We start from the raw sequence: 12,642 nt of genomic DNA on the forward strand, positions 1-12,642 counted from the left end.
CCCACAGGAATGGGTGAAGCTCCTTACAGACAGACTATGGACACCAGAGGCTCCCACTGATGCTCCGTGCTCTGCCGACAAGGCCTCGTCACAAACCTTCCAACACACAGTCTACTACTGCTATGATGTTTTACACATTGAGATTTTTAAACTCAAATAAAAGTGCCTATATACTTAGTGAGATCCACTGTCTCAAATATTGTACAAACCAGAAAAGCCAAGTTAACTGCTACATATTGCAAATTTTGCAGAATGTCACTGCAATTATGTCACTTTCAATAATTTGCACTAAGTACTTTATGTAAAATTCTCGGGGAAAAAAAGCCACCATAACAAAACTTCTTTTATTGAATCAACAACCACAATAAAATCTTTTTTTTTTGTCAATCAAAAGCATGATTGGCTTGTGTTTCAAAGATATCACACAAAGACACTTTTATGCATCAATGCATAATTAATACCTTACTGCCAGTTATACTGTGTGAGGCAGACTGTACGTTCCTGTGATATGTTCTAAATGGGCTTTATAGCCTTCCCCTGACTCACATCACCCATATTCAAACGGTGATGTGACAACTCATTGTTTATCACATTAGAATCCACAACAGTGAAAACATTCCTAAAATCACACAGAGATTACAATTCCATATATATTTGTTTTAACTGTCTTTACCCACATCAGGTGACTTACTAAAAGCCACTTCAAAGCAGACCCAACTCTTAAGCTCAATAAACAAGTAACTGTGTTGCTTTCCACTAGAAATAAACATAACTTTGAGTATTTCTGCACTCGCACATTTTGTAATTTTCATGATCATGGTAAAGAAAGAATAGTTACAAATGACAGAGGGCATTATAATTCACTTAGTTTACATTCCATGGAGGGAGGAGGGGCACACAGGTCAGGTTAAACTACAATCCTTCATAAGCCTCACTTCGGGACAAACCTCAGAATATATTTCTGAAAGCTGCATAATGCTGGGCAAAAAATCTAGCCTATCCAATCTGTACCACAAAAAGTGTACAGCCATAATAAGTATCCATGGGGCAACACAGCACCACGGAGAGGTACTTAATGTTGAAGTGACCCAAGCCTCCTTAAATGTTTCAAATCCAGAGTAACAAACTAAGAGTCTGGTTTAAACCAATATATAAACAGAATCATAGGATGGTTTGGGTTGGAAGGGACTTTAAAAGCTCATTTCATTACACATACACACATCACCCCAGGCAAGGGACACCTTCCACTGGATGAGGCTGCCCACAGATCCATCCAAACCTGGCTTTTAACAGTGCCAGGGGTGGGGAGATCACAATCGCTCTGGCCAATCTGTGCCAGTGCCTTACCACCCTCAATTTCTTCCTAACATCTAATCTAAGCCTACCCTCCTAAAATAAAATCTATCTGCATTATCTGTTATTCTGTATGAGGTTATCAACTTTATACATCCATGTTTAGCAGTTACCACTTTTATTAAGAACACACATCCCTTCACTTATTTTCACTTCTATGCTGGGTTTGGAAAGGAGAAGCTAACACCGTCACCCTCAAAACACAGAAGGAGATGGGTGGGATTAGCTTCTTACACAGATGAACACACTTTCAGTCAGGAATGCTCACCCTACAAAAGCAGCTGCCCAAGCCACTTCTTACAGTACAGCAAATTTCAGATGACAAGAAAGGAACCATCCTGTAAGTTACTTTTACCAACAGAAAAACTGTGCAATTCATCCAGTTCAAGAAGAGGAGCAGTCAGGATGCAGATATCAGGGTGGCAATTGTACAGTGCAACTCTGTGCAGACATTAAGGCTTATGGACATTCCGCTCATGAAGTGGAGATGATGGCACCACACACCTGTATTCCAATGCTTCTAAGCAGACTCCAAACAGCAAATAAATAGTGGTACCACATAAAATTGATGCAAAGTCTAGACTCTTGTCATAACTGCAGAGGCTAAAATAATAGCATCTGAAGAACATTCAACAGCAAAGATTCTCTGGCATCGGTTTGGTAAATGCCCCAAAGAGGGAAACTCACCAGATTTTGTCATTAAACTAAAACAAAGGATTTATCATTTCAGAAATGAGGTTTTACAAATCCTTCTGTTCCTAAAAAAAAACCCAAACCAACAAACAAATGGATCACTGCAATATTTTATACTGTCTTGGGATGAATATCAGTTTTTATTTTCATGCCTAACCGTTCAACTTAAATACATGTTTCCAGTTTCAATGTAAAAGCCCACTCTTCCATTCCCCACATATCTTTTTTTTTAATGTTCTCATTATGAGACTTCAATAACTTGGGGTTCATTTGCACCAGATTCTAGTTTGTGAGGGCACTGAGCAAACTATCTACAACTACCTCTATGCCTTTAAAATTATAAAGTATTATTCAATCTTTGCATACCGATAATCAATACAACATTTTTTAAATACATAGCAGAAATTCTTGCTTAGGGTGGTTCTGACCCACCCTAAGAACAGAAACCCTAAGAATATAAATCCTATGCAACAGTAGTTCAAAAATCAGTAAAACAACCGGGACAGCTGATGTCAATGCCTTTCTTTTCTGTGCTTTTTCAAAATCTGAATTTTAATCCGTCAGAGGCAAATTTTCTGCTTTTGAGGTGGTATTCTGCCACTCAGAAACTTAGCTCCTGTTTAGCCATTATATAGTACACCTCTTCCCATAGTTCAAAAGCCAGACTTGATCTCAAGCTCAAGATTGAGGCTTAGCTCCAATTACAGGCACTATCAGAGCTGGAGAAAACATCTACCGAGGGGGAGTGCCCTGCTGAACCTCTGACAGCAAAAGCTGCCACAGGCTTGTCTAAGCATCATTAAAATTCAACAGTGCTTGTGCCAAACATGCTTTTTATAGTACTTCTATATTTGAATCTTGCCTAACTTCGCCAAATAATAACAGAAGGCATGAAACCAACACCTAACTTTGTGGAGCCTAAAGTATTGTCTCTAATATATATATGTATAAGAACTTTCAAAAGGAGTCACAACAAACAATATGGTTTTCCTACTTGGTATTATTTTGCTTTATGCTAGGAAAAATAACATAAAGAAATTACTACATAGAGAAAAATTCAGTTCATCTTTAAAAATATGATCTAAAGGAAAATTATTTTAGGGAAAGAATAACTACAAATCTAATATCTGTTTGGGTGTATGAAAGCCATGTGTGTCAAAATAACGAGTTCAGAACAAGTCCATGGGTACTGCCCAGTAAAAAACAAGATGCTGAAAAAAGGGTTCTTTTACCCTGAAGTCCTGAACTTACAGACCACGTATACTCTAACAAGTACGCCAGGGCAAGGATGGTAGGCAAATGGACCATTCCTAACAAATGGTCTAGAGATTTTTTGGGGTTTTTTTGTTTGTTGGGAGTTTTTCATTCTAACAATTTAAGTTATTATTCTAGTCCTTCAAACACTGCTAAAAACTATGACCACCAGCATACTCTGATGAGAAATGAATTATGGATACCAAGTCAGAGTTTCAGGAAAGCATTCAGGAGAAACAAATATTTTCAATGTGTTCCTGTACCAGCCTTAGGCTTTGCAATGGGTCCTGATTTTGTTTTAGAATAGCATCAAACTTCAGTCTGATTATTCTAACACTAATATCATTTTATGTTTAAGCAAAAGACAAAAACCCAAACATCTAAATTGTACATTAGGTTCTCCAATGCCAGCGAAAACTTGTTTTAGCCCATGGGAGAGAGAAGAAGTCTATCAGCCTCTCACATCAGTGACTGAGTTCTGGCACCTTGACTAAAAAACTTATCACTGAGGAATGCTAATTCCTCAGTTTTGAACTTCTAAAAGCATCTTGTGGTGTCATCTTGAAGGAATGTAATAGTTCCCACTAATTGGCTGAGACACACATACACGGTTTCCACATTTTCATGCAGTCACACTCTCATGGTTCTTTGGAATCCCAGAACCAGCTCTTGAAGGAAGTGTTACATGCCATAACAGCCACTGTTTTGAGTCAGCTTCATCACTGGCATCCATTCCCTTTTCCAAAATATCTTTCTTAGGTTATTTGTACATTGTTTCTTCCAGTTGGAAAGATATGATGATTTTTTTTAAACCTGAGACATTTGAGCAAAACAAAACCCCCAGAAAACAACAGCAGAGTCCACTAAAGTATAGGTAAACAGAGTAACTAGAAGGAAAAATAATGGGCACTTAAGACACAAAGAAATAAAATTAAGCTTTAACAGAACCCACAGCAGGTATTACTGTGTCAGAAGACCATTCTGGCTGAGTCCATTCACAACACTATTTTTACAAACCAAGCAGATGCAAATCTGCCATCTTGATGTTATTTACAAACCTGAAATAAGTGCCTAGACACAAAAAAACTGACAGATCACAATTTTATTTCTATAAACTGGAAAGAAAGAAGATAATAGGCCATCCATACTTCCATCATCGAAACAAAAGTACTATATCTAGATATTAAGCTCTAACAAAGCCACATGCTAAACATTACATTTTCCTACATGATTAAAGAACACTGGTTAAAGCACATGAGTCCACTTTTGCTGTACACCATGTGTTGTTTTCTTGAAAAGCTTGAAAACCCTTTAAAGATTAACAGTGATACACATTGTAAATGAGCCATTCTTTAAAAATTTGAAGGCACTCTGCAAAGGCAAGCATTCAATGATGGTCATATCTGACAGATAAAGCTGGGGCTGTCTTATGGGGTGTGGGAGCAAGAAGCCTAAGCAGACCCAACTCCTGCTAGCCAGCTCTCAATTGAAGAGCTCCATGGGGACCTGTGCTGGAGCCAGGGCTAGCATCTGCCCTTCCCTGCACAGCAAAAACACCTGTATCCTTTGGCCACTGCTGCCTCCCACACTTCCCTTCCCCCAGGCAGCCCGGGCAATGCAGCTCCCCCAGCTCCCATCAGGGCTGTTCTACCTGCTCTGCAGGAATAAGTTCTGTAAATTAAGCTGAAGCTTGAGCCAACAAGGTCAGCTGTGAGGCACCAAGCTTTAAGAGTGTCTTCAGAGGTAGAATATGCAAAAAGATTACAAATAGCAAGGGAAACCTTTTCAAAACACCCAGATTGTAGGACATTGGAAAGAACAGAGCAGGGGTACAAGAAGATGGCTGGACAGCAAGGAAGTCTGCTGGAAGACAATATATACGTTTCGCTGGTCCCCAGACTAGGACATTTCATAGACATAGTCAATATTAAGCACTACTGAAATTATCTGGAATATCATACTATATAAATTTTATCTATTAACAGCAGCAATTCAGTATTTTGTTAAAAAAAATCAACAGACTCTTGTTTTGTAAGAGACATTAGGATAGGATAGTACTCCGGGTCACTGGGCTTCCAAATTAAATACAAGTATTAAAGGGCTTGTAAGGGAGGCAGCATTTGTACAAAACCTATGGCTATCCTGTGAATCCTTTATCTTTCAGTCAGTGTTCTCAAGATGAAAAGGTCATAGTTTCAGAGAGAATGGCACTCATTCCTCAGCAATCCTCTGAATATAGCACAAGTATTTGGGGGAAAAACAGTTCAAATCAATGGCTTCCAAATACCAGGTCTTCACCACCCCACAAGATGAGAACCCTTTAAAAAAGTAATATACGTTGAATCCCTCTTCCTTTCTTCCCCATGGCATTTTTCCTGCCTTGTTCTCCTTAAAATAGACCTGTATCTACATGCTCTAGCCACTCCGTTGTCCACACCCTTTTCTCTATAGCTAACAACTCATGTGAACTAATAGGTCAAGTATGTCCAAAAACCTCTTTCTACCTCAAGCTGAAGGAACACTGTTCCTCACCTACTTATTTTTCTCACAGAGTGAACAAAACAGATTTCTCATATATGCTGTGTACTTTACAAGTTTTTTTAATAACAGCTGTTTAATTCAATGTCTTTTTTACCCATCTATTATAAAAAACATCTCTTTCTTTTAACTGAATCATATTTTTTCTCCATGTTTCATTTTTGGTTCCATTTTCTGTTAACATAGTGGATATATTGTGTTACTAAATGAAATTATACATCCTTTTAATTGCATGTAAAATACAATAATAGAAAAATGGACTTTTGAAGAGCAACAATTATTTTGCTTAGAAATTCATTAAAAGGTTTTTCATAATCTAATTTATAAAAGGAGAAAAAAGTCTTTGGTACCAAGAACACAATATTATTGTATTATTAATTTAAATCAGAACTGCAAAATTTAATTTAGCCCTTTTCTAAGCTTCCACAAAATGACCAAGAACACAAATTGGTACTATGTACTATAGGATGCCAGTAGCATTCATCATGGTACATACAGCACTACTGCAAATGCTATGCCATTTATACTAGCGCAACACAAGACCAACCTTAAGAAGAATAAAATAATTGTAGACCCATGTAGAAAGCCAGGTAAGATCACAAACACTCTGTAACCATTGTTTGACAACAAGAAATCTGTTAGACTGATAGTCTTGAGAAAAATAAGACCACACCCGGGTACTGAGTGATAGCTCACACTCACCTGGTCCTCAGCAGCAAGAGCCAAGAAATTACTTAAAGTAAAAATAACACATCAACTCTAATAAAGATAGAAACAGCACTCACATGATCATATAAGAAAGGTTGACAAAATGGCTGTTTTGCTTTATTTGAAGACTAAGTTTCTTAGACAGGAAAACAGTTCTGGAAGTGATAAAAATATTATGAAAACAGCAATACTTTAGAATTTGCGTGAAACACACATTCTATGTCACTGCATTTGTCCAGTGAGTATTCATCAGAATTTTTCATAAAGTTAATACTAGTTTGCTGAAACCTAAATAGACTTCAATGGTTTGGGGTTTTTTAAGCTCATGAAAATCAGAATTTTTGCTCATCACTACTGCCAGATAAGCATTACAAGAAGCAGCAGTTGTCTCAGAATTAAAAAAAAAAAAATTTGCTATTCTATACATTCTTTTTGCATTCTTCAATCTATAAACATTTCAAACTATTAACCCAGGGAAGGCCAGGAGGGGCGGAGGGGGGGGGAAGGAGGGGAAGGAAGCACAGAAGAAAAGCACTGAACACTTGGCATTACAGGAGAATAGATAAAGAACACAAACAGCTTACTGTGGAGAGGGGTTTAATCAGGAAGTAGCCATTATCCTGTCGCTACAGAGCAGTGACAGCACTCCAAAACAAGCCGAGGGTTTGGTCTTGGAGGTTTTTGTTGTTTGCTTTCTTTTTCAGTCAAGAAGGAAGAAAGCACACATGCTATCATGTCCGAGTTTGCTGAGCCCAAAGGTCGCCAGATGCCTATTGTCAAAAGCTATCCTGAAAATGAAATCCAAGCAAGCATTGACAAAGCTATATTTAAGGAAGCATCTAAAATCTACCACAAGCTCCCTCTGTGTTACACACAAAACATGGCTGTCTTATTCAGAGATTAGCAATTATTGTAATGAGATACTGTCGGAGAGGGTCAAACAGCGCTTCCTGCAGTTTACACATCTTGATTTCCTGGTAAACAAACTGAAAGGCAGGTGGAGCACTTGGATCACCAGTAACACAGCTGCTCACAGACCAAAACCAGCTCAGGAAAAGTATGCAGCTTTATCTGTACTTTAATTACATGAAGGGAAAAGGTAGAAGAAAAACATAAAACCAACTGAACCATAAAGGAAAGTTTTCCCACAGTGTCACATAAGCATCAGTGCCAGGCTGCATTTTCTCGTTTATACCAAGCCCAAGGAAAATATCGCTATTTTTATGTAAATTATGCATATGTACACACACACACACACACACACACTCTCTCTCTCCAAAACAAACTGCTCCCCAAGTTGTTTTTGGTATGTAAAAGTGCTATGAAACTATACCCTGAAACAACCCTGGAAAAATCTGAAACTAAGAAAAACAAACTCTAATCACTGCATGCGAATTTAAGCACAATTAAATCTACTAACAATATGCAGAAATCATAAAAATTAATTAACACAATTTTAGAAGAAAAAAAATTCAAATTGCTTTTCTTGAAACTGCCAAAAACTTTTCCTCTACAAATCAAATAATCGCATATGGACTAAATATATGGCAGTGACTCAGTGAGAAGAGATTACAGGTTGTCCCCTACCTATAATCATTCCAAAAACTAATTTCCACAAGCTTCAGTTTAAAAACTGTATTTTCATGGTGGAACTGAAGAGGGTCCTAGGTTACTATGAAAATTAAAAGGGGAAAAAAAAAAAAGCAACCACCAACAAATAAATAAGAACACTCCCCACCCAAAAAAACCCTTTGACTAATAGAATTAAAAGCTCACTTCTCCTAAGCAACTAGAATAAAGTATTTGGTCCAAAAACAGAATACAGAATTTCTGCAAGAGATCAATATAGTTAACTTATTAGACAATCTGTTTATACAAGTGAAACTGTTACAGTGACCAAAAATAACAGCACAAGCGCCTGAACCACAACATGTAATCCAAGAAAAATCATTTGTATGGCAGTAGAGAGATGCAAAGATACTAGGGGCTGGGGGGCAGTGGGTCAACCAAGGAATTCTTCCTCTCTCAGAAATCCAGCAGCATCAAAGACAACCTGGGGAACACACCAAAGTAACATGTCTGAAAAAACAAATCAAGAAACACAAAAGTTTCTAATAACAATGTTAGAAATACATGGCAGCCATTTTTCACAATCACGAAAGAAAAAGAAGAAACCCATAAAAAATACAGAAAGCATTACTGGAAAGATCAAGAAATATGAAGGGGTTCATCTGTATCAGCAAACACTGACAGTGAAAATGCAGCCTTTGCCAATGAAGGAATGATTCTGTCCTCACAATCTCCCAAAGATACATTAAGAGGGATCTCTACAATTAAAACAACACACCAAGAAGAATTTTGCAGGCTGTGATTGTTACAGACCTAACTAGTGCAGCCACAATTTCCTCATCAGACACTTGCATATTAACTCATTGCCTTAAGTTAAACTACACCAAAACTTCAGCATTTCATTCACACGATTTTTTGTTTCCTGTCTTACAAAAAAGTAGTTCTGTCAAACCATGTGCAGGTTTTCTGAAGAGAACAGTAGAATTCCAAACCATCAAATGAAAAAAGTCTTTGCAAAAACAAAGACTATCAGCAGCACTCTTCACAGTAGTCTTAAAATAGTTTTAAAAAGCAATATATATTGTGTTTACTTGGGGTAGTTTGGTACTAGTATCACTGCAAACAAGCTTTCACTGCAAGATTTAGGAGACCATGATCTGAATCCTCAATCTGCTAATATCAGAAATTTGCATGCTAAAATACAGCTACGATTAATTTGGTTGTTGTATGACTCCAGGACAATCACATAGAATAGTTCTACGTGTTAAAGTAATAGCTCATAAATGATGATTTTTCTAAAATTGTTTCAATCCATATTGCTCATAATGTGAAAAATACTTAGTGTGGAACAGCTGTTTACTGACAGAGCAATGAAGGAGAGAGAAACAAAAACATGCCACTGGAAGCAGCAAAACAGAAGGTCCGTACTTATTTTCCGAACCCAAGGCTCAATCAGACCGTAGTCCAGTAACAGTCAGTGAAGCACTGAAAGCACAGATTTTGTTTCTATCACTGTAGCCATCAGAGAAGCTAAATATACTGAACTACAACCCACTGCCTCCATGTTAGTCAGCAAGAGAGTAACAAAGATTCAGCAATTGTTCTCAGACAGAAGTTTTACAGGCGACCAAAACACTGGTGGTCAAACACCTCAGCTTCACAAAAAAAATTACACGTTTATAAAACTGACCTAATATGATATAATAAATGAACTACTCCAGCTGTATCTCAAATACTTATCATCCCCTGCCCTCATGAAATGGCATGGCCTCAAGATGTGGAGTTACTGTCTTCGTGAAAGATTTCCTTTTCTTAAGAGTATCACTTTCTATACAGCAAATTCTAAGTATAAATATGGGTACTGAATACAACACTAGCTATGGGTATGCTTAGGTAAACTATATCAAATGAAAAAATTAAAATCTTTACAGAACAATACATATGATAACATTAAGTAAAATATTGAAGGGCTCCTCCACTGAGATTTCAAACACTGCTCATGGAAATTAAATCTATGGTCATAAAGAAATTACAAAATCGTGAAAACTTCACCTACTAGATTTCAGTCTATCTAGAACTACCTATATTCATTGAGGTAGCTCAATTCCACAGATGTTGATTTAGAACGTCTCAGTTTACCCTGTGATAAAGAAATATAAAAGCAGTTAAGTCATAAATGTTGCTTACACACAGTTGAGAAGAACATGTAATCCCTATGGAACCTGCAGTGAATGCTAACAAAGCCAGAGATCTACATTTTGCATCATAACTTGATCCAATTTCAAAATTGTTGCAAAAACCACATGTTCATACCAGAAATACTTGCTCAAAATAGCAAACATTTATGAATACAGGCCCAATACCTGAATCCAGCGTCATCTGTGAACACAACCTGCATCAATGGTGTTGGAGAGCATAAACTTCCTGCAGTTTATTAATTCAACATGCTTATTTATAAAAGTTTCAGATGCAGTATTAAGTCTACCTTTTGCTTCTAGCTATTTTATCTGGAATACTCTGATACTAACTGCATGGACCAATAAGGAGGACACAAAAGGGATAATTCATTACTTAAGGAATAACAGTGATTCTAAATAATCTTTTTATTCAAGAAAAATCTAACAAGCTAATAGAAGTGACCTCCAAGTAAACTACAAAAGATTGGCAGGAGGACAGAAGTGTCCACAAAGGATAGGCCCAACAACCGACTTTCTCCCCCTCATTCAGCCTGAAACAGAAGCCTCAATCACCATTTACTCCTCAGAGACCTTCATGCAATGGCACACCAAAGCAAGTCCTACTTGCATCCCTGTAAATTCAGACTCTGACAACATTTACAAGACTCAGTAGCATTTTTTCCCTACATATGCTACTGTACGGAGCCCACTCTTGAGTTCTGCTCTTACACTGAGTACCACTAGTACTCATTGGATTGGTCTAAAGTTTGGTCCCCAAACTGGAAACAAAGATGCATCACAAGGGACAGATTACCTTACTTCAAATAGTTTCTCACCACCAAAAACAACTGCATCAACCAGTCGTTAAAACACATCAGCTGACAGTAAGGAATCTGCATCCTTACAGTGGTTATATCCCTTACCAAAGCCAAGGGAAAGAGGTGTCGTTTCCCAAGGAGAAGAGAGGCAACAATCCTCCCTTTGCTCTACCTCCTACATAGCCCAGTCACATTTTTAAGTCATATTGCTCACGATTTGGCTTTATTTTAAAGGCCCTTTGGTCCTCATTGAATTGTTTATAAAATGCATGAACACTGCACCTGTCAATTTGATCCTGAAACAGGATCCTGCATTTGAAATGAACACAGCAGCTACCAGTGAACATTACTCAGAAAGAGCCATATTCTACTCTTCCTATATACATCTCTACCAAAACCAAATTGTTTCAGTTCACATAAGAAGCCACACAAAACCCCAGAAAACTAGCATATTCTTTGCATTACCTTAGTGCCCAAAATCATTCTTCATGCCAGCTCGTTACCTAAAACTCATCACAGAACTACAAAAAATCCCAAACTATCACTCACTTAGTGGCATTGCAAACATCTGCCACTAGATTTCAACCCCACAAAATATATATACATGGAATAAATACTCAAAGAGCACAGAAAAAAACCTGAATTTCAATACATTTTCATTTTCCTGTATCAAAGCTTTCTCATGTACTCCTTTTCATTCTTAGCATTACTAAATGGTTTTAACTAGCAACTTGGAAAAAAACAAACTAAAAAAACCCGAAACTAAACCATATCAGGATGTCAAGGAACACACTGTCCTATGTACCAAATAATGTAATTTCATAATAAAGTTGATATATCTTACCATAAAGTTTTGCTAGCATTTTTCAATATAATCTATTAAAATTTAGTCATTTGAGTTTTATGAGATTTGACACCAAGTTAAGGTTTATTTCCATGTCCTGCATACATTACTATCATCCATTTTGAAAAGCATTACAGAAACCAATATTCTTGATTTTCTTTACATATTTTCTTTACATATGTATTTGGGGGGGATAAATTCAGTATTAACTGCTATTTAATAAGATTTTGGAGAAAAGATCACATAGGTAGAGAAATGCACATAGAAGTAGAGTTAAACTGCTATTTTCCATTAAAATAACCATTAATTTACCACATTATTGGAAATTTGAAAATAAATTATTTTGAAACTATATTTCAGAAGTTTTTAAAGCTCGGAACAACAATAAATATATTCTTTATCTATCATCAAAGTACATATACACACACAGACACTCTGAGAATACAATATTCATTTTGCTGCAGAAGAACAGACATTGCATAACAATGAGATTTGCTAATGAAATCAGCCATCAACCTGGAATACATTTGTATTAAACCAAGACCTCAGTGTCATTTTCTTTTTGCATCATTTGTTCTCTCATTTTTCGACCTTTCAAGTACTCTATCCTCTTGGTTTCAGTGCTTCGAGTACAGCAATACTGCAAAATATTTGAACACTGTATGTACAACGCTTATTATTTTACAAA

At 36.9% G+C, this 12,642-nt stretch overlaps 1 protein-coding gene across 14 annotated transcripts in view; it reads right to left on the minus strand.

Moving 5' to 3' along the window:
* Window positions 1-12,642, minus strand: part of BAZ2B (bromodomain adjacent to zinc finger domain 2B) — a 112,153-nt gene that overhangs the window by 64,787 nt on the left and 34,724 nt on the right. Inside the window, exon 1 of one of the 14 annotated variants that reach the window (XM_077181819.1) lies at window positions 7,131-7,453. The exons of the other annotated variants lie outside the window; for them this stretch is intronic. The gene's annotated coding sequence lies outside the window, so the exon portion shown is untranslated. Of the gene's footprint in view, window positions 1-7,130; window positions 7,454-12,642 lie in introns of those variants that run through there. 14 annotated transcript variants of the gene reach the window in all.

This window comes from Agelaius phoeniceus, chromosome 7 (genome assembly GCF_051311805.1).
Source record: "Agelaius phoeniceus isolate bAgePho1 chromosome 7, bAgePho1.hap1, whole genome shotgun sequence".
Taxonomy (NCBI): Eukaryota; Metazoa; Chordata; class Aves; order Passeriformes; family Icteridae; genus Agelaius; species Agelaius phoeniceus.